The 21979-nt window shown below is 47.8% G+C and overlaps 1 pseudogene; it reads right to left on the bottom strand.

Moving 5' to 3' along the window:
- The window catches only part of LOC123930005, a 29900-nt pseudogene extending 27625 nt beyond the window's left edge, over nucleotides 1-2275 (bottom strand).
- Between the last annotated feature and the right edge of the window lie 19704 nt (nucleotides 2276-21979).

Genomic DNA, 21979 nt, shown 5'->3' with positions numbered 1-21979 from the left:
TAGGGTAGTTCTATTTTCAACATTTTGAGGAACCTCCATGCTGTTTTCCAGAGTGGTTGCACCAGCTTGCATTCCCACCAACAGTGGAGGAGGGTTCCCCTTTCTCCACATCCTCGCCAGCATCTGTCATTTCCTGACTTGTTCATTTTAGCCATTCTGACTGGTGTGAGGTGCCATCTCATTGTGGTTTTGATTTGTATTTCCCTGATGCCGAGTGATAGTTTGACTTCTTCTTTACCAATTTGGATGCCTTTAATTTCTTTTTGTTGTCTGATTGCTGAGGCTAGGACTTCTAGTACTATGTTGAATAGCAGTGGTGATAATGGACATCCCTGCCGTCTTCCTGACCTTAACGGAAAAGCTTTCAGTTTTTCTCCATTGAGAATGAGATTTGCGGTGGGTTTTTCATAGATGGCTTTGATAATATTGAGGTATGTGCCCTCTATCCCCACACTTTGAAGAGTTTTGATCAGGAAGGGATGCTGTACTTTGTCAAATGCTTTTTCAGCATCTGTTGAGAGTATCATATGGTTCTTGTTCTTTCTTTTATTAATGTGTTCTACCACATTGATTGATTTGCGGATGTTGAACCAACCCTGCAGCCCCGGAATAAATCCCACTTGATCGTGGTGAATAATCCTTTTAATGTACTGTTGAATCCTATTGGCTAGTATTTTGGCGAGAATTTTTGCGTCTGTGTTCATCAAGGATATTGGTCTGTAGTTCTAAAGAGCACCTATTATTTTTAACAGGAAGAAAAAAAGGGGGGGACCTGGGTGGCTCAGTGGGTTAAGCCTCTGCCTTTGACTCACGTCATGATGTCAGGGTCCTAGGATTGAGCCCCACATCGGGCTCTCCACTCAGCAGGGAGCCTGCTTCCCCCTCTCTCCCTGCCTGCCTCTTTGCTTACTGGTGATCTCTCTCTCTGTGTCAAATAAATAAAATTTTTAAAAATAAAAGAGAGAGAAAACCAATACAGGAACGGGAAGAGAAAGGAACAGAAAGGAGGTGTCGTAAAGGTGCTAAACAAATTTGTGGAGGGAGGTGATCTAGAAGAGTTGAGTTCTACAGTGAGCCCAAAGCTAACAGGGGCCCAAACCCCTGGCACACAGGACACTTGCTCTCATTAGCGATATCCCCGGGTGTCATGCTAACTGGCTAAACAAGCCAAAAGTCTTCACAGGCTCTAAAACTTGTTCTATCTTTCATCCTGGGCAAGCCCAAGTTTTGACCTTGAAATCCACTGCTCAAAGTAAACCCCATTTACAGAAACGAGGCTGGCAGTTGTCTGCATCTCCCACTAGGAGTTTACCATCATCCTCCTCATCACTACCATCCTTGCCACCACCACCGTCATCGTCTAGATGTGAACACCCGTCCAGTGCTCGCTATGTGTCAGGAACTACATTAAACACTTTACGTGCATCCGATCACTTACAAATCTTCCAAAGGCAGAGTCTACAGGAAAAAAGGGAGGTGAATCCTAGGAAGCAATTTTCAGTGCCACGTGGAGGAGGAAGGGAAAAACTCTCCTCCTCTTCCTTCTCTTGGTAAATGGTAATATTTGTGCGGCAAAGGCAGATGCCAGTCGAGCCCCTGGTGCCTTTCTCAGTGCCTTTCCCTTTTTCATACCTTTTGCTTTCTGGTCCATCTCCGAATGCACATTTTGAGAAGCCCATAAGAGTTTTAGGAACTTGTGAAGAGGTATCAAGCCATCTAAGGCAGAAGAGGTGAGGAGAGGAGGGAAAGGGGAAAGGCATGGAGGAGCGGAGGAGGAAGTGAGAAAGAAGGGGAATGGGGAGGAGAGGGAGAGATTGACCTTGAGTCTCCCACAAGAAAGGGCACCCTAGGTAACAGACAAAGCACGTCCGGAATTTCCTGCCTGGGAAGCAACCCTGTCGGACCCAGATGTCAGGCCCAGACGCAGCACTCCTCTGACCCATGTCCCGCCAGAGCACTGAACTTCAAAACATACAAGTCTATTATTAGTTCAAAAGGATATTTCTGGTGGTATTTTTTTCTTCCATATGCATAAAATCCCCTTATTTCACAATGCTTTTAAAGCACTAGAGGACATGAAAAACCATGTTACACTCCCTTACCAAAGGATACACGTTGGCGCGGTCATCCTTTCAAACAACATGTCCTCGCTGGTAGACACCAGTGATTTCTTGGGGATCTCTTCTATGGACTGGAATTCTTCCTCTCGTCGCTCACTTAAGTCTGATCATGTTTTTACCTCTCTTCTTTCCCGTCCCAGTTCATCCTGGGGCATCTGGTCGATTTTCTCCCCAAGCTTGCTTGAGGGCTGTGTTTCAGGGAAACTAATCTCTGCTTCCTCAGAACCGCTTTGATCCAAATCAAGAAATTTTCCTTTTGAGCTCAAGTCTCTTAAAAGCTCATTTGTTTCCAAATGTTCTGATTCTAACGCATCCTTTGACTCGCCAAGGGTTCTCTTAAAAAAGAAATAAAAGAAGATTGTGATTCCAAAGACAGTACAGAGCTGCTTCATTCCCTCCTTTACTTTTCTTTCTGTTCCTACTCAGCCAGCCTTAGTGCTCGCCTCACACTGGAACTCTGATCTGTTTCAAAAAGGTACCTGGGGGGTGCCTGGGGGGCTCAGTTGGTTAAGTGTTTGCCTTTGGCTCAGGTCATGATCCTGGGGTCTAGGATGGAGCCCCACATTGGGCTGCCTCCTCAGTGGGGCGTCTGCTTCTCCCTTTCCTGCTCTCCCCCTGCTTGTGCTCTCTCTCACTCTCTCTGTCAAATAAAAAAGTAAAATCTTAAAAATAGTAATAATTTAAAAAAATTAAAAGGAGCGTGGGACACTTCGTACTTAAATAACATGAATCATGCATGTGCCAAGTTTATTCTTGGCCTCCGAGCAGAACCACACAGCAAAACCCTTCTTCTAAGTGGCACTGGTCATCTCCAAGGATGGGCGAGTCACAGTCACTTCTCCTTGGACCACAACTGAGTTCTCCTTCAGGGGGAGAGCCTACATTACTATGATCACGCTGACTCTGTTCTAAGACAAGTGCATTCCAACTAACCCCTAGGAACTCTTTCTGTCAGCTCCTCTGCACACCTCCCCCAGGAGGCCTTCCCTGACCATCCTCCTAGCTGGGCTAAGTGTCCTTGATTTTTGTTTTGTAAATATCTCCCATGCATCACTCAATCACTGCACTTAGGATATTGTTTTATGGTGTTCATGTATCAGTCTACCTCCCTACACACCCTAGAGCTCCTTAAGAAATGGACTGTATCTTATTTGTATTATCCCCATAGCATGGCAAATGGTGAGCATTCCATGATTCTGAATGAATGAAAGAACAAATGAACGAATGAATGAATAGATGAATGACTTAAAATTACTACTTACTAGGGATGTTCCTGACATGACTGACTGGGAATCAGTCGGGGTAAGTATCTCCCCTGCACCTGACATTCTTCTTTGCGGAGTTTCCTTTAGAGAAATATTGACCATAACCATTAGCAGTTCACTCTGTTTCCCATTTTAATTTCCTAGTGCATGAACCTATCAATGAACAGTGCAATACCTGCTCTGGTTCCTTTCCACAGGAATAAAAAGAATTTCATACTTCTGGGAACGCCTGTACCAAATCGGAAGCATAGTGATGCCAGGGCCTCTCACCTTTCCAGGAATAATTTAGAGCCCTCTAACTCACTTTGTATATATCCATATTCCCACAGACAAGCAAAATGATAACCCAGGCATTAACAACAATTCTCATAATGTAAATAAGGACAGAAGCAGCGGTTTAGTGGTTAAACGCGTGGGCTTTGTAGTCGGTCTCTCCTAGCACCCAATCCTGGTTCCACCACTCACTTGCTCTGAGAACTTGGACAAGTCGCTGTACCCTCAGAGTGCATATTTCCACACAGGCAGGATAAAAGCAAGAACCCTAAATTCCGGGGTTGAGTTGACCTATGTAAAATGTTCAGTGCAGCTGCCGCAGAGGGCTTGAGAAAGGCAGCGATCGTTTACAAAGTTTAACAGCCTTCTAACATAGTCTCTCATTCATTTTTTTCAGCAACCTGGGGTTTGAGGCTCTGGGAGTTGAAATGACATAATGGGCTCACACCACTGGAAAGAGGCAGACCTCTCCAATGCTGGGTTCCTCCAGGTGGAAAAAGCATTGCTAAGATTTCAAGCCCAGGGCCTTGATTGTAGGGTCTGCTCTGACTGCAAACTTTGCCAGTGCATTTCGAACAGGGGCCCAAGGGAGGGGAGGAAAGTGTGGGGGGTCTGTGCGGGAGGGGAGGGGGACACAAAGGCGGAGGTGCTGCTCCTTCCTCCAGCTTAGGTCTCTCTGTGGCCGCCCTGGGCCCCTTCCCGGGTGGGGCGAGCGCCCCCAAACCCCGCGGGGCACCAGGCCCTCCCACACCAGGACCCCCAACCCTGACTCACAGAGTGCGCCCTCCAATGGCCTCAAAGGCCCTGCCCTCCCATAGCCTGGACTCCTCTGGCAACCAAGGTTTTCTCCTCCAGAGCTCCCTACCTGCGGTTGTCACCCCCAAGCCCCGCCCCAAGATAACTGCCACCAGGGCAGCAGCCTTAAACTGGACGGCCCGAGAGTGGTCACGTGTCCAAGGCTCTGCCTCGATCCAGCCAGCACGCCCCCTGGCGGTCAGCAGGGGAGAGGCGCCGCCTGGGCCCTCCTACTGAAATTAGCCTTCCTTGTCCCAACCACTGTCTTCAGCTGCTCCCCCAACTTTTTCCAGAGGTGGCAAGGTCTGAGAAGCTGCATTGGTGGCTACCTGCAATTCTGACTTTCTGAAGACTAGGTATGAGCTCTTTGGTAAAATCCTCTTTGTCAAAAGCAAACTAAATATCCTGGCCTCCTGGACACAGCACAGATCAACCCTCCCCACTATCTCATGGGCATTACATGTTGTGTACAGTATTTCAGCTAGCTGGGAGGACACAGTATGTAGGCTACCATTATCTTGCTGCTCCTATCACAACAGGTGTCTTTGTTTCCAGAGGTTATTTCTCCTACCTGAAGTCATCTCTACACCCAGGGTGGGACTCAAACTCACAACCCTGAGACCAAGCATCACACACGCCACCAACTGAACCATCCGGGCAGCTCATCTTTTTAGAGGTTATTTCTAAAATTTGGCCTCAAAATTTTTTAAAGATTTTATTTACTTATTTGTCAGAGAGAGATGGAGAGCACGAGCAGGGGGGAGGGGTTGCAGCAGAGGGAGAAGCAGACTCCCCTTTGAGCAGGGAAGCCTATGCGGGCCTCCATTTCAGGACCCCCGCATCATGACCTGAGGAAAGGCAGATGCTTAACACACATAGACATTCAGGGGTCCCAAAAATTCTGCCTTGAATTGTAAACCTGGCAATTATCAATTTATTTATTATTAATTTTATTTATTATTCTTGTTAATTTTAATTTTATTTTATTAATTTTTTCATTTATTAATTTTTTATAATTTATTTTATTATTTATTATTATTAATTAGTATTTATTTTATTTTCTTATTTATTTACTATTTAAGGACAAGTTTAGGGAGTCTGTGACACTCACCCAGGCCCGCCGTGAGCCTGCTGTCTGGGACTGTAAATAGGAACATTTGCTGATAGAACTGTAGGCCAAGGTGGAAATGGCCCTCTGGACATGTATCTGGGGACCTAAAGAATCAGAAATGAAGAACAGTCACTGACTAACTAAACCTACATTCCCAGAGCTAAAAGCAGGTCCCTCTGAAAATAGAGAATTCCAAAAATAAAGTGAAAACGAACAATAAGAAAGTCAAATGACTCAAACATCAATATCAAAAAGCAAAGGCATGACATGACTGAAACAAAGCAGAAGGCACTCGAAAGTAGCCACTCTAAGATGGAAGGACTGATGTGATCAAAATAATTCGGAGAGAAAATAGGGTTTAAATACTGAATAAAAATAGGTCTCAATGATTGGGAAGACCCACATCCATTTTAAAAACTGCAGCCCCCCCCCTTCCCAGCTGTCCAACCAGAACCTGGAAGGCACACACAGGTGCTGCAATGATGGGGGAGGCACAGAGACGGATGGAGGAGGCCCCCTGGTTGGGTGTCTGGCACCCAGGCGGCCCCATAGATTCTAGAAGGGGACCTTGGCCCTGACATCCCCAGGGCACAGAGCCACAGGGCACCAGGGCCCTCGCTGGTCTCAGCTCACTGTGCTTCCTGGAGCTGAGAGTGTCTACGAATGTTCCCCAGGAAAGACTTCACCTAGGCATTTGGTTGGGCAGACTTCAAGGGACTGGTCCCCTGGACAGTGATGTGATGTGCAGGAAAGGGGAGCCTCTAGGCTTCAGGATGAACAAGCTCGTCGTACCCCTAAGCCCCAAGAGCAGCAGTGGCCCAGATGACACAGTGTGGGAAACGGTCAACCTGCGCCTGCCTCCCTCCCTCCCCCCCACACAAAGACCCATCATGAGACCAACACAGTCAAAGTGCACAGTTCTTGCAGCTCCCCTTTCCTTCTGTGAATCCTTTCCTTTCTAATACCCCAGCCAAATCTGAAGGTGCTTAAAATAAAAGGTATTATGCTATGGTAATGAAAACATGTCATTTCTCTCTAGTGCTTTCCAACATGAAAGCTTGCCAAAACATGAGCTTTTATTTATTTACTTTTTTGAATGATTTATTTATTTATCTGTTTATTTATCTAATTTTTTATCTATTTATTTATTTGGAGAGGGAGCCTCTGTGCAAGAGAGGAGGGGCACGGAAGAGGGAGAGATGCAGACTTCCTGGTGAGCAGAGAGCCCAAACTGGGGCTCCATCCCAGGACCCTGAGTTCATGACAGGCAGTCAAGGCAGATGCTAGTGGACCTGGCCACCCAGGCTCCCTGAAACAGGAGCCGGTAACACGCGACCAAACCAGTTACGATTATATTATTGAACAGTGGACTTGGAGAACAAATAGAAGGAATATAAGTCATTTGAATGCTGCTTCTTTAACTATTTCCAGGGAAATAGGGCATGAACACCGGCCTCAGGTGTCCCTTTCGTTCAACTCCAGAAGCTACTGGAGCACACACCTCAGGTTGAGAAACGGTGCCATCATGTGACCCCATGTCCCCTGCATCAGGCAGGGAGCCTCCAGTGTCCCCTCGATACCAGCACCACCCCGTATGCACAGGGAAGCAGGGTCCTGGGGAGCTGTCTGTTTGCATGAGCACTGCCCTGCCTGTGTCTTCACACTTTTCCCAACAGCTCTGAGTTGGGGCAGTCAGAGCTATCCCCAAAGTCTCTTTATGTAAAGATTTTACTTAGTATTTGAGAGAGAGAGATCTTGAGTGCAAGAGCAGAGGGAGTGGGAGAAACAGACTCCCGCAGTGCAGGGGGCCAGATGAGGGGCTTGATCCCAGGACCCTGGCTGGGATCAGGACCCAAGCCAAAGGCAGAGGCTTTACCCCACTGAGCCACCCAGGCGCCCCTGTGAATAGGTTTATTACCAGTGCCTTGAACGCCCTGGCGTCCGCAGCAGCATCTTCCTCCTCCTCCTCCGGGTTTTCAGAGTCAGTGTGCTTGGACTCCTCCACCAAGTTGACCCCCTTACTGGGGGTGCCGCCCCCAGCGGCGGTGCCGGCGTCCCCCCAGGTCCCACCCTCATGGCCAAAGTCCCCGCGTCTTTGCCCCCGTTCTCCTGCTGCAGGCGCATGAGGTGCAGCAGCGGGAACTCCAGCAGGTTCGCAGGCTGGTGCCTCGCCACCTGCCACCTGCACCGCGCAAAGCCCTGCAGCAGCTCAGTCAGTCCCCGGGGTCTCCATGCCTCCTGTCTGCCCCCAGGCTGCCCTGGCTGCCTGCTTGGACGGGCCTGCGGCCCTGTGGCCGCCAACCAAGCGCGCTAGGCCAGCGCTGGAGGCGCTCCTCGCTCCTAGCCGGGCGCGGCCGGCTGGCAATCGTCCTGGCTCACGGCGCTCCTTGGCTCCCTTTGGTGGCGGTGGTGGCCGCTGAGCCAGCGCGGCCCTGGGGCAGCTTCCTCCAGTCCCCGCCCCCTTCTCTCCCCACCCCTCCCACTCTCAACCATTGTTCATTTTTGTTAATGATTTTTGTTTGTTTGTTTGTTTGAGAGAAAGAGCACACGTGAGTGGGGGAGGGGGGGAAGGGCGGGGCAAAGAGAGCACAGAGCTTGCCTCAGGGCTCAATTGCAAGACCCTGAGATCAGGACCTGAGCCAGAGCCAAGAGTTGGGCACTTCACTGAGGGTGCCGCCCAGGTGCACCTACCCTGTTTTGTTTTGTTTTGTTTTTTTAATTTCTGGAGAGGGGCGCCTGCGTGGCTCAGTTGGTTGAGCAACTGCCTTCAGCTCAGGTCATGATCCCCGACTTCCAGGATCTCATCCTGCATCTGGCTCCAAGCTCCTTGGGGAGTCCACTTCTCCCTCTGACCTTCTCCTCTCTCATGCTCTCTCTCACTCATTCTCTCTCAAATAAATAAAATCTTTTTAAAAAATTTCTTGAGACTTGTTTTTTGGGCTTGAATGTGGTTGATCTCAATGACTATTTCCTGCGTCCTTGGGTATTCTGCATTTGTTGGGCGTTGTGTTCGAGTGCCAAACAGGTCAAGTAGCTTGAATGGATTTTTACATACATACATATATATATCTCCACTTTTTTTTTTAAACTTCTGTTACTTGTAAATTAAGGTTTTTATTTTTCTCTTTATGCTATCCTGTCTCAGAAGTGCTGCTTTTTGCTGCCTGGTAGTGTCTTTAACATTACCTCCCATGGAGAGATAATATCCAAACTAATAAAATTAGAAATGACTCTAAATACTAAGAACTGTATTGGAGTAAGAACAGAATAACTATCCATCAAAAAGTAGACTTATATGATCTCTTTGAAAATCCCAATGCATTTTTTTTTACAGAAATAAAAACGGCTATCGTAAAATTCATATGGAATCACAAGAGAACAAGGATAGCCAAGACAATCTTGAAAAAGAATGAAGTTGGAGTTCTCACAGTTCCTGGTTTCGAAACTTATCATAAAACAACAATACTAAAAGCAACGGAGTACTCGAATAAAGACAGACCTATAGGGCGCCTGGGTGGCTCAGTAGACTAGGCTGCTGCCTTTGGCTCAGGTCATGATCTCAGGGTCCTGGGATCGAGTCCCACATCAGGCTTTCTGCTCAGCAGGGAGCCTGCTTCCTTTTCTCTCTCTCTGCCTGCCTCTCTGCCTGCTTGTGATCTCTCTGTCCAATAAATAAATAAAATCTTAAAAAAAAAAAAAAAAGACAGACCTATAGGTCAATGGAAAGAACAGGGAATCCAGTAATAAGCTCTCATCTAAATGGTCCAATGATCTTTGGCAAAGGTGCCAAGATCATTCAATGGGGAAAGGAGAGCCTTTTTAACAAATGCTTTTAGGGAAATTACAAATTCACAAGCAACACAATGAAGTGTACACTTACTTTACACCATATACAAAACTTAACTCAAAATGAGTCAAAAACTTAAATGTAAGAGCTACAACTATACAACTTTTAGAAGAAAACAGGGGAAAGTCTTTATGATATAGGACGTGGAAATGAATTCCTTGATATGACAGGAAAAGCTCAGGCAGCAAAAACACAGAAAAAGTGAATACATCAAAATTGAAAACTTTTGTGCATAAAGGACATAATCAATAGAGTGAAAGGCAGCCTACAGAATGATAGAAAATATTTGCATATCATATATTTGATAAAGGTTTAATATCCAGAATACATAAAAACTCCTTCGATTCAACAGCAAAACAATCCAATTAAAACAATGATCACGGAAGCCTGGGTTGCTCAGTGGGTTAAGTGTCTGCCTTCAGCTCAGGTCATGATCCCAGAGTCCTGAGATCAAGTCCCATATCAGGCTCCTTGCTCAGCAGGGAGTCTGCTTCTCCCTCTGCCTGTTGCTCCTCCTGGTTGTGCTCATTTTCTCACAAATAAATAAATAAAATCTCTAAAAAATAAATAAGTAAAATAAAACCAAAAAATGGGCAAAGGACTCGAATAGACATTTTTGCAGTAAGATGCAGAAATATCCTATAAGTTCATGAAAAGTTGTTCAACATTAGGAAAATGCAAGTCAAAAGCAAAATGAGATAGCACCTCACACCCACTGTGATAGCTACTATCAAAAAAAGAAATAACAAGTGTTGTGAAGGATGTGGAGAAAAGAGAATCCTTATGCACTATTGTTATATTAAAAAAGGTGTAGTTACTGTGAAAACCAGTATGGAGTTTCCTCAAAAAATAAAAACAAAATTTCCACAGGATCTAGGAATTTCACTTTTGGTTTTATACCTATCACAAACAGAATTATGTCCCTCCAAATTCCTAAATCCTAGTAGCTCAGAAAGTGATTGTATATGGATACAGTCTTTAAAGAGATAATTAAATTTCTTTTAAAGATTTATTTATTGGGGCACCTGGGTGGCTCAGTGGGTTAAAGCCTCTGCCTTCAGCTCGGGTCATGATCCCAGGGTCCTGGGATCGAGCTGCACATCGGGCTCTCTGCTCAGCGGGGAGCCTGCTTCCTCCTCTATCTCTGCCTGCCTCTCTGCCTACTTGTGATCTCTGTCTGTCAAATAGATAAATAAAATCTTTAAAAAAAAAAGATTTATTTATTTGACAGATAGAGATTATAAGTAGGCAGAGAGGCAGGCAGAGAGAGAGAGGAGGAGGAAGGGGGCTCCCTGCTAAGCAGAGAGCCCGATGTGGGGCTCGATCCCAGGACCCTGGGATCATGACCTGAGCTGAAGGCAGAGGCTTTAACCCGCTGAGCCACCCAGGCGCCCCATAAAGAGATAATTAAATTTAAATGAGTTTGGCCCTAACATAGTATGACTGGTGTTTTAATAAGAAAAGGAAGTTAGGATATAGATTTACCTAGTAGACAGACAATACAAGGAGAAAATGGCCATTGATAGGATAAGAAGAAGAGCCTGAGGAGAAATCAAACCTATGATCTAAATTATTATGATCCCGGGGCGCCTGGGTGGCTCAGTGGGTTAAAGCCTCTGCCTTTGGCTCAGGTCATGATCCCGGGGTCCTGGGATGGAGCCCCGCGTCAGGCTCTCTGCTCCGCGGGGAGCCTGCTTCCTCCTCTCTCTCTGCCTGCCTCTCTGCCTAGTGGTGATTTCTTTCTGTCAAATAAATAAAAAATAATAAAAAAAGAAATATAACTTTAAATTATTATGATCCCCCAATATTTAAATGTTAGAATTGTAATACCCAATGTGATGGTGTTAGGAGGTGAGGCCTTTGGCAGGTAAATAGGTTGAGGGTAGAATATTCATGAACAGGATTAGGGCTTTTATAAGAAAGATCCCACAGAGCTGCCCAGCCCCTTCTACCATGGAAAGACACAGTGAGAAGTCTGCATCTTGTAAGAGAGCCCTCACCCAAACACGCCTCCAAAACTGTGAGAAATGCATTTCTGCTATTTATAGGCTACCCAGTCAGTGGATTTTTGTTACTGTAGCCCGAAGGGACCAAGACACCAACTCTGAAGCATTATTTGTAATAACCAAAAGAGGTAAAAGCAATCCAAATATCTATTTACAGCTGAATAGAGAACTAAAAGTAGAATACTATTCAGCCTTTAAAAAGGGTAGGAAATTCTGACACCTGCTACCTGTGTAAAGCTTAAAGACACTATGCTTAGTGAAATAAGACAGTCACCGGAAAACAAAAACAAAAACCCCAATACTTCATGATTCTACTTATAAGAGGTTCCTAGAGTAGTTAAATTCAAAAAGACAGAAAGTAGAATGGTGATTGATGGGCCGCAGTGAGGGGGAAATGACGGGTTCTTCCACGGGTATAGAACTTCTGTTTTGCAAGACGGAAAGCGCTCTGGAGATTGGTGGCACAATGCGAATGCACTTAACACTACTGAACTGCATACCTAAAAATGGTTAAGACAGCAAACTTTATGTTATATGGGTTCTATCGCAATATTAAAAAAAAAGGTTAATGCAATGTGATGATCCTATGTAGCTGTTAGCAGGTGTTGTTGTCTTGAACATCAATATGAACACTGATTTGAGTATAGTGTTAGATACATAAAAATAGTTGCCAGATAAAGTACATGATACCTAGTTCAATTTCAATTCAGATAAAAATGGATAATGTTAGTATACATGAATCCCAAGTATTGTATGGCACATGCTTATACTAAAAATAACATTTGTCCTTTATCTGAGAAGCATATATAACTGTGTCCTCTGTGTTTTTATTTGCTACCTATGGAGATTCTAATACAAATGCACATGTTCATGATGCCTTGCCATAAAGAGTGCATGCTGTTGCATGTAAAAGAAATGTAGTATCTAATATTTGAGTATTTAGAATTGTAAAGTGTGGGTACATCTGAGATGTCCAGTGACATTCTGAGTACCGTAGGTGGCCCTGGTAAATAATAGATATTTATTATTCATTATATTCCTATAAATAATAATTTCAACTTCTAGTCTTTACTCTGGTTTCTTAATCACTCTCCTATGGCATGTGAAATATTTCCACATTTAAACCTATTTGCCTCATTTTGAAATATGATTTTTTTGGTAGAGGTAATAACTTAAAACTATGTCCTGAAGAAAAAAAAAAATACCTGAGGTGGAAAGTAATTGCTTTACACATGTACATACACACACATACACAGACTCATTTCTGTGACCAAATAAATCAAAGTTAAATCAGTTAAACTTTGCCCCTTAAAGAACTGGAGCATCAACAACAAATGAAGCCAACCCCACATACAAGATGGGAAATAATCAAGATTAGAGCAGAGATCAATGAGATAGAAACTAGATACAGAAGAACACATCAACGAAACTAGAAGCTGGTTTTTTGAAAGACTCAATAAGATCGATAAACCACTGGCCGAACTAATCCAAAAGAAAAGAGAGAAGATCCAAATTCATAAAATTATACATGAAAAGGGAGAGATCACGACTAACACCAAGGAAATAGAAACATCATCAGAAATTATTATCAACAGTTACATGCCAATAAGTTAAGCAACCTAGATGAAATGGATGCATTCCTGGGAACCTATAAACTTCCAAAACTGAATCAGGAGGAAATTGACAACCTGAATAGACCAATATCTAGTAACGAGACTGAAGGAGTGATCAAAAACCTCCTAAAAAACAAGAGCCCTGGACCTGACGGGTTCCCTGGGGAATCCTATCAAACTTTCAAAGAAGAAATAATACCCATTCTCTTGAAGCTGTTTCAGAAAATTGAAGCAGAAGGAAAACTTCTGGACTTTCTTATGAAGCCAGTATTACACTGATCCCCAAACCAGGCAAAGACCCAACGAAAAAGGAGAATTTCAGACCAATATCCCTGATGAACATGGATGCCAAGACTCTGAACAAGACCTTCGCTAATAGGATCCGACAGTACATTAAAAAGATTATCCACTGTGACCAGGTGGGATTTATCCATGGGTTGCAAGGGTGGTTCAACATGTGCAAATCAACAAATGAGATAGAACAAATCAAGGAGAGAAGAACCACATGGTCCTCTCAATTGATGTAGAAAATTGACATGATAAACTTTGGAAAATTATCTACTGACTCTTAATCACTGTCACCCTAACTCAGATGAGTCAATCAAACAAAACAGTCATTTACAAATAAAGGACAGCAAAAAACACATGACATTTTTGATCAGAATGTCTGTGTTTGAATATAAGCTTTGCCACTTCTTGGCATTTTTTGGTTCTTGGACAGGTCGTATAACCTCTTCAGTAACATTGATAAGAATAATAATACCTACTTTGGGGGATCACTGTAAAAACTATAACGGAGTACAAAGTTATATATCAACCTATCTCATGATAGGAAAACATGTAGAAAGGCATTAGGACATGACTAATTTGAGAGGAATAAAGAAAGGTGAGCTCGACAGGAGGCTGGAGTGATACCAATGGAGGGTGGGAAGAAGTAGAAAGAAGGTTCTCAGGAAGCAAAGAGGAGAAATAGACATTAAAATGCAGAAATGCATGGAAGGGATGAGGAAGACAAATCACAGATTTTCTACATATTTCTTGGTCTTTCTCACTTTTGACAAAACAAGTTAATAGAGAAAGAGAATCAGTTGTTATGAATAAAGGAATTGAGGGGCGCTTGGGTAGCTCAGTCCCATAAGCATCAGACTCTGAATACCTTGTCAAAATAGTAAAGTTAACACAACAACCGTGGTAGAGGCATTCAATGAGAAAAGACTAGCAAATTTCATATTCAGTCCTGAAACAGCAATGCATTGATCTACGAGGAATTAAAAAGGGATCCTGTCAGTCTTACACTATTTACAAACATTAACACCAGTTGAATTAAAACACTGATTGTTTTCTGGCAATAGTGCAAGAAAATCTAGATAGCTCATGTGCAATGCTAGACACCTAGACTACCTAGAAACTCAGCATTTATTAAATGAAATTTAAACCATCTGTATCCAAAAAAAAAGATATACCAAGCAAGATAGATGTGATATATCTGGAAAAAATGAAAATGCAAATAACGGGCCATGAGTTCATTTCAGTAAGCCACAAAAATTTCTTACAAATTAATCTGGAAAGACACAAAAAACAGAGTCTAAAAATGGGCAAAGATATGAATATACAGTGTACCAAGTGCAAATCCAAATGACTAACACCCTTGGGAGAAAGGAAACTGACTAATTACTAGGGAAATAGAAGTCAATATACTGATTTAACCCAAGAGAAAGTTTAAATGCTCCAGATTTCATGTTGATATGGACAGGAGGTGAAAGGGTAGGCTTAGATTGCTGGCTGAAATGTAATGTGAATTAACCGAGTTCAGCCTTCTGTTCTAAAAAGCCTCAGTATTATTAATCTGTAAAATGAGAATATGACAATACCTACTAAGAAAAAAAACCTATTCCTTTCCTAGAAAGCTATTCTGTAGAACCAAATGTACCAGTTTGTAAGAACTTACAAAGATAACTTTAAAAACTTATTTTTATTTATTTATTTGACACAGAGAGAGAGAGAGAGAGCACAAGTATGCAGAGCCGCAGGCAGAGGGAGAGGGAGAAGTGGGATCTCTGCTTAGCCGGGAGCCCAGTGTGGGGCTTGATCCCAGGACCCTGGGATCATGACCTGAGTCCAAGGCAGCTGCTTAACCAACTGAGCCACCCAGGTTTCTCTAAAGATAACTTTTACAGAGTTATTCAATGTAATGAAAAACAAAAATAAAAACAGGAACAACGAAACCCAACTCCGTATATGCGTGTATGAGGACGTACATTGGTACATATCTACATAGCTTTACACAGTCCCTGAAGCCCGGGAGAGGGTGAGGGGCCACGCACCTGCTCATGGAGACTGGGGCCCCTAGCAGGAAGGCGGGAGGTGCTCAGCGCGGCCTCCCAGGGCTGCCCTCAGCCCACTGGCACCGGGACTGCAGAGTGCTGGCCCACCTGACAGGCTCCCAGACTCCAGGCCTGGTCCTGCTCTACGGTTTTGCATGGAGATGCCACCCAGGGCACTGGCTGGTGACGGGGTCTCCATGCTATTGAGGTGGGCGGGCAAAGCGGGCACGTGACAGCAAGGCTCCCGCCTAAGCAGCCCTGACGAGTGTGGCCAGAGTACAACCTGTCAGAGCTGGAACATTCCAGAAGGCTCAGCAGCCAGGACCCTACTCGGGGCTGTACCACTCCACCTGGGCTAGAGGACAGCTTGTGGGCTTGGGGAGCCTTCCTGGGGCTGGTGGGAGTACGGGTCTGGACCCTGGAGCACAGCGAGGGGCCGCAGTGGCATTTCACATTTCTGGATCTACTTTTCTCCTCGTACCTGCATGGCAGGGACATAAAATTTTCCAGAATATCAGCAGCTTGGGTGGCCAAATGCAGATCTGTTGAAGGAAGGAGGGATGGGGCGAGGACGGACACCATCCCCCAGGAGCTGGTGGGAGAAGGAAGGAGGGACAGAGGGGGGACAGACACTATTCCCCAGGAGCTGGTGGGAGAAGGAAGGGGGTGACAGATACCATCCTCAGGGAGCTAGCGGAAGGAAGGAGGAATGGAGGGGGGCAGACATCATCCTGCGGAGCTGGTGGAAGAAGGAAGGAGGGACAGAGAGGGGGCAAAAACCATCCCATGGAGCTGGCAGAAGTGGCCTGAGGTCAGCAGCTGCAGCCACGTGGCCCCTTGTCGGTGACTGTGGTGGAGAGGTTCGGGTGCCCAGGGTCTCAGGCGCCTGGCCCACCACACGCTGTCCAGAGTGGTCTGCTATCTGGCTTGAAACCCCCACTGACTCTATTTGCCACTTTCCAGACCTTGAACCCACCGTTTCCCCCCAACAGCCACCAACAGCCAGGGGCACCGTGTCTCACCAGAGACCCATTCCGTCCCCACAGGGAGGACTGTCAGGTACCGTGGGTGCTTCCAACTGCCGGAGAACGGTACCCACACCTTCCCAGACTCCCCGGAGCAGGCCAACATGATGGTGGATGCATGCTCAGGGTTTTGTTCCCAGAAGGTAAGGGCACTTGTGATGCGTGCACATGTGCGGTGCCCTGCACGGGGCAGGAGCCCGGGCCGGACGCAGGTTTGGGATGGCCGTGTGGTCTGTGCTTGCGTGGGCACCCCAGGCTGGCCGGAGTGCTGTCCCCTGGGCCACGAGGCTGGAAGGATCATGCTTTCCCCGATGGCAGGTGTCAAACTGAGTGTTTGTTAGAGGGACGTGCTGGCTCGGGCTTGGGGAGAGTGGACGGCTTATCAGTTGTGCCGACGGACAGGGCTGGGCGCTGAACCCGGCGTAAGGGCCATGGTCTCACGTGTGCCTTTGTCTCAGCCGGGGCTCGGAGGTAATTCTGCAGAGGGCGGGCAGGGTGCAGAGGCCTCTGTCCAGGCCTTGTGAGAGAGCTCTAGGTGGGACACGGTGGTCAAGGCCAGGTGGGGCTGGTAAGCAACGGGACCCACAGAGTGCTGAGGTCTGGTGTGCGGTCCAGTGGTCCACATGTGGGCCCCGGGGTATGGCAGTAGGCCGAGGTCAGGGCTGTTCCCATGTGCTGGGGACTGTGACCGGAGGCCACGTTAACAGTATGGGGCTAGGACAGGAGCGTCCTGGTGATGGTGGCACATATGTCCTTGTTCATCCGGTGGAAGCCACACCCCTCGCCATGTAGGAAGTCACTCTGCCCTCCTAACGGCCATGTCTGGCAGGTGCTGGGACATGCTGTGATTGTAGCTGAGGAAACAGAGGCGGAGAAGGTCACATATGCTGTCCAAGGTCACCTATCCCCTACGTGGGGGACCTGGGATTTGGACCCAGATAGGCCCCCTGGTTCTGACCCCGCTGCTGGCTCGGAGCTGTGGAAGTGGGCTTCTCGGGATGCCAGGGAGCCTGCCCTACCTGGTGCCTCTTGAGATGCGCCCATTAGGGCAGAGACGGAGCCTTTTCTGCACTTTCCAGCCCAAGCAGCAGCCTTTGGAGTGGTTCTCTGTGGCTCTAGCATTTCGGGGTATCTGGGTTGTCCTTGGGGGCTCACAGCATCCGGCTGAGGCCCGCGTTCCCATGCTCCCCACGTGGGAGCAGAGCTGTGGGTGGAAGGCCGTGTGCACCTGCTACACGGGCCCTCCCAGGGCTTCTGCACACCTGCCAGAAGTCCGCAGCCCTGGGAGTGCCCACTGCCATCGCCAGTCCAAGGAGCTCGGCTGTACCAGACCTGGCCGCTCCATCTGCAAACCTGGAGGTGCCCCATGTGGCGGGTGACCCACTCTACCCTCCCGGTGCTCTGAGGGGGACACACTGCCCCCCACATGCTGCCTGAGCCAGAGGGGGTCGTGGCCGTGGAAGCAGGCACCCGTCCCATCCAGACGGTGCCGCGGTTCCTGCCGAGCAGCGTCTTGGGAGGGAACGGGCAGCTCCTGTTCCTCGCCCGGTGGGTCGGGCTCAGGGACCGCTCCGTCCTGGCATGGGCAGAACTTTCCCCATCTTGGGCTCCCTTGCGCAGACATCCTGGTGCTTTCGCGACCCTTCCCCCACTGTGTAGCACGTCTGGGTTTTCAGTGTTCTGCTTTGGTGAGCGAGGCCACAGTGATTTCAGGGACCCCCACGGTGGAGCGAAGGCAGGGGTCCGGCTGGGCTTCTCGAGGACCGGTCTGGGTCACGCGCTGTCAGTGGCATTTGTAGCCCCAGAGGGGACATCTCCACCATGGTTTGTGGGTTGGTCGGGATGGTTCAGGAACATCACGATGTGGCCGGACAGAAGGACACGCAGGGCACCATCAGTGCCATGACCGTCTGACTACCGGCGCGGGGCTCAGCCAATGTCACGTGTGTCCGAGCACAGAGAGGCCATCTGGTCTGATATTCTGCGGCCATAGGGACAGACCTGCCCTGTCTCCATGCCTGGACCTGGGATGGCAGACATGGGGCCTCCAAGGGGCTCCAGCACCATGGGCAGACGGGCTGCTGGCCCCTGACGCTTCCACAGGGATCCTGCATGCAACGAGAGGTCCCCTCTCCCTGCACCTGCTCCTGGTCTGTCGGAGGGCGAGAATGAAGGGAGACAAGTGTGAGTGCTTCCTATAGATGACTGATGACTCGGGCGGGTCTTCTCGGGCTTTCCTGTGGTGCTGACCCGGCTCGTTCCCTGCACCACGGCTGTTCTGCCGGTCCCACCTGGATCCCAGCAGGTGCAGGTTGTCCCGGGTTGGGGGTGGGGCACTGCCTCTGCAGCAGGCCAGCAGTGGGGCTGTGAGCTTCTGGGTTTTGTGAATTAACCCTCTGGACCACGGGAGGTTTTTCCCTTTGCTAAAATGTTCGCTGGTCCTGTCTGCTGGTGACAACCTAGCACAGCCTTGGGGTTCTCTCACGATTTTGGCCATAAACCTGTCGATGTTACACCGTGTGTGTCTTCAGAGGAAATTTATTGTGCTCTGGGGGTGGATGTCTATAAAGATAACACATATTTATTTTAGAAAATTTGGAAAACATGGAATTATATTAGAACTCACCAGTGACGTTACCACATCAGAGAAAAACACCAATGGCATTTAACATTTTTAGGTCTTTCGTTCAAAGGGTATGTTCCCGGAATTGGAATCTTTAACGTTGAATCTTTTGGGGCATGTGGGTGGCTCAGCCGGTTGAGCGTCCGACTCTTAGCTCAGCTCAGCTCATTGTCTCAGGGTCATGAGATGGAGTCCCGCCTCGGGCTCTGTGCTGGGGATGGAGGCTGCTTAACGGGGAAAAAAAAAAAAAAAAAAAAAAAAAAAGGAATCTCTCCTTCCATTTTCCTTTGTTCCACGTGTCCCTCGTGGCATGAGCCCCCCCTCCTGCCCACTTTGGGCTCTTTCTTCATGGTTACAACCCATGCTGCCATGAACATTCCTGAAGGTCAACCTTTCAGTGGCTCATAATGCTCTCCTCACATCATCACACGTGGAGTCACTGGTGTGAGGGACTCGCGTGTCTCCTGCATCACTCGTGAGACTTCAGGTGCATTTCCACAAGCGAGTCACGTGGCCTCATTCCAAAGACGGTGGAAGGTGGCTTCAGAGTCTGTGACCTGGGTGCGTGTCCCTGTGCAGACACGTCCTTGCCTTGTGTTCCTGGCCAGTCTCATGGCCCTGAATCATGGCATTCTCACTGATTCTCAATGATGCCATTCGAAGCTGTGGGTTTCCATGGCAGAGGGGAGCATGAGCTGGTCCTGGCTCTGGGGCTGCCTTCCCAACCACACGGCTCCTGCTTTGCAGACAAAGAGCGTGTTCTCGTGATTCAGACCACGCAGGGGTTTCTAGAGAGAACGCCGGCCCCATGTCACACCGGGGCCACCAGCGCCCACACAAACAGGTGCGTCCTCTGTCCAGCACGTCTACGGGATGACGTTACTCCCACGGCCTTTCTAAACATTTCTGCCGAAACACTGCCTAAATGTCCTCTGGTTCAGGGCATCCTGACATGGATGTGTGAGCTTTCTTTCACCGTGGGCTCCGCGGCTAGTGAATTTCGACGCGTTCTGCCAAACTGCCCTCCAAACGCACGTTGTCAACAGGATGCAAGTGTCCCTTTTTCTCTGCTGTGTTTCTAAATCTGGTATTTAATTTTGCTACATGGACGGCTAGAGATCCCTCCTCGCCGGCTTTCCAGGAGTGTGGCTCACACTGGCTGTGTGTGCTGTGCCCATGTCTGGTTGGTTTCCCATTACGATGTCTTTTTCCTTACTATGGAATTTGGGGATCTTCACCTTTGTCTTCTGAAACGTGCACGGGCAGGACACCCCCCCCCCCAACAGGACCACAGTTCACATTTCTCCTGACTTTTCCTCTGACGCGTCTGTGTCTCTCTTTTGTGCTCATCCCTCCCCTGCAGCAGCCGTGCTCTGGGGCTGTGTCCTCTGACTCCACACTCTCTCCCCAGGCAGTGGGGTTCACGTGGGACACTGGGCCCTGCCCGTTAGGGTCATAAATCCCTCAGGAGCATCTCCATTCTTTCTGGGCCCTGCCCGTGTGTATCTCCCTGTCTGCTTGATGTCACAAAGTGCCACCAACTCAGCAAACCCAAAACCACACTCAGGATCTTGCTTCCCAAACCTCGCCTTCCTTTCTGTCCTGGCAAACATGCTGTGCCATGCGCTGGGTCCCTCTCCTGCCACGGGCGTGGGGGGTGGTCTTCATCAGCTGCTCCCCCGACGATGGCTGCCACTCTGCTCTCCCCACCCCCTGCCGGCTACACTCTTATCAGCTCCAGGCCTTCCTCATGCAGCAACCAGACCCATCCCGACAACGCACAAATGGGGTCACATCACCCACTTCTCGAACCATCAGGATAAAGAAGGAAGCCTTCCTGTGACCAACAAGACACGCACATGAAGTTGGTCTGACTGTTTTCTGCTCCCAGGCTAGCTCCCCATGCACTGTCCTTGGCCAGCTCTGTACCATGGGACCAGTCAGAACACTGGGTCTCCACACCTGTCTCAATGTCTCTGGCAGGTGTGGCCCTCAGTGGGGCTCGAAGCTGGCCCAGCCCTGGGCACATGCAGCGGAGCCTGCAGTGGGAAAGCGGGGAAGACAGGGCAGGAGGGCGCTGGGATGCCAGCGACATGCACTTTCTATGGGGCAACCATGTGGCCAGGCACACAGTCTGAGAGGGAATTCAGTTTCTACAAGCAATAAGGGAGGACAGAGGAGGGGGTGAAGTGGGGAGAAGAGAGGCCTCTCCCCCATTGGAGACACTGCCCTAGGGCAGACCCAAGACGAGCAAAGGGACACCACAAAGCCCTTCAGTGAAGTTGTCATCAGAACCACAACCCACACAGTCAACAGTGGTTCCCTGCTAAATAGAGAAATGAAACCAGGCCCCACATCCCCCACTATGAAGGACGGCACATCCAGCTCAGGATCAGAAGTCACTTCTCAGGCCGAAAACCAGCAAAACCACGATTTCAAAGCAGTGCCGAGAGGAAATGTTACAGCATGAAATACACCAGACATGAGGAGCATCCCCAACCAGTTAGCTAAGTCCGTCCTGCAAGAAGCTGGGGAAGAAGAGCAAAAGAAACCCAGAGCGGGGAGCAGGAAGGAAATTATAAAAATCCGAGTAGGAATCAATGAAAGTGAACATAAGAAAACAGTAGAAAACAATCGATGAAACAAAAATCTGGTTCTTTGCATGAAAGTCAATAAAACTTACAAACCTCTGGCAAAACTGACGAAAATTAAAAAAGAAGGAGCCACGCTTCTCCAGTAACAGGAATTAAATAGGGATTATCTCTATGGAGCTTATAGCCATTAAAAGGATTAGGGGAGAAGAGGACAAACAATTTCTAATACAACAAAAAAGAAATGAACCAATTTCTAGAAAACTTAACCAAAACTTAACCAACGTAAGGACACAGTCTAAACATCCCCATAACCATGAAAGAAACTGAATTCATAATTAAAAGTACACTTGACAGAAAATCCCAGGCCTGGATGGTCATGTGGG

Source organism: Meles meles, chromosome 18 (assembly GCF_922984935.1).
Source record: "Meles meles chromosome 18, mMelMel3.1 paternal haplotype, whole genome shotgun sequence".
Classification (NCBI taxonomy): Eukaryota; Metazoa; Chordata; class Mammalia; order Carnivora; family Mustelidae; genus Meles; species Meles meles.
Note: the sequence above shows the minus strand (reverse complement) of the source record. Positions and strands in the feature narration are given on the sequence as shown.